Source organism: Aptenodytes forsteri, unplaced genomic scaffold, assembly GCF_000699145.1.
Source record: "Aptenodytes forsteri isolate BGI_AS27 unplaced genomic scaffold, ASM69914v1 Scaffold350, whole genome shotgun sequence".
NCBI classification, from domain to species: Eukaryota; Metazoa; Chordata; class Aves; order Sphenisciformes; family Spheniscidae; genus Aptenodytes; species Aptenodytes forsteri.
The window spans coordinates 678,603-679,912 of NW_008794540.1; positions in this window are offsets into that span (position 1 = coordinate 678,603).

A 1,310-nucleotide genomic window follows, 5' to 3' on the forward strand; every position below is an offset into this window, starting at 1 on the left:
TATCCCAGCCAAAACCAGGACAAACATTTAATTCTTAAAGATATTTAATTTTGCTTTCCAACTTGAAACATTGTCATATCCGCCAGCTCTCCTAGTAGAGCTGTTCCAAATTTGTTTTAACCTAACTACTAGAAAACTGCATCTAATTTCAAAGCTGAATTTGTCATCATTTCAAAGATTTCACTGCCTTCTTATTGCATTCCTATTAGGAAAGGCCAGACCAATGCTTAAGAAACATTGTTCTAGCCTCTAATGACTTTTTGAAATGAAGTTAACGACTTATTTTATTATGTATTTGTTATACTGTTAGTGCTGTATTGAAACTTGAAATTATTCTGCATTATGAGCTAACTATTGCTTGTACATGTGTGGCACTAGAAAAAAGGGAAAACAGTCTCAGTTGCTTGTTGAGACCCAGTGTTATTTTTATTACTTCTGATCATGAGAAGTGGTCATCTAGAAGCACATTTTGGGAAAATGATGGTCACTTCATAATATGGATTACTTTTGCCAGCAAACCTATTACAAATATTCCTACAAAAAACTTATCACTGTTGCAATGCGTTGCACAACTGCTGAATTCCCAGTAGTATGGATGAAAGCAGCAGAGGTTCCTGGGGATGAGGACTTCTGGTGAAGTGTCACCCACTGCAGCGGTTAGAAAAGTAAGACATGCAATATCTGGGGAAAGTACTAAGAACTACTTTGAACATCTTGCTGGCTGGCAGTAGGAAACAGGCTTTAAGAATTAAATCAGTGGGTCCTGAGTGCTGCCTTTAGTTGGCAGATGCCATCTTTCACTGTGCTGCATAGAGCTAAAAGCCTGTCCTCCACGGTCTTGTTCAGCTGAACTTTTGGCTGAAGGTAAGCCGAGAGAAAGGTTTGGCAGTTTGTTCTAGTGATTACGCTGTTAGTCTCTACACAGACTCTGTGACTTTGTTTACAGTGGCTACAAATTTTAATATTACTTTGGGGTGAAAAAAAGCAACATTTATCAAATAGAACAGATTGACAGTTCCTGCTGGGAGTCTGTTATAGACCACAGAGAGGAAGAGTCTAGGAGGTTCCTGGAGTGTGTGGAAGACAACTTCCTGACACAGCTGGTAAGGGAGCCTACCAGGGGAGGTGCCTCGCTCGACCTGCTGTTTACTAACAGAGAAGGACTGGTGGGAGATGTGGTGGTCGGAGGCCATCTTGGGCTTAGCAACCATGAAATGATAGAATTCTCGATCCTCGGTGAAGTAAGGAGGGGGGGCAGCAAAACCACAACCATGGACTTCCGGAGGGCGGACTTTGGCCTGTTCAGGACG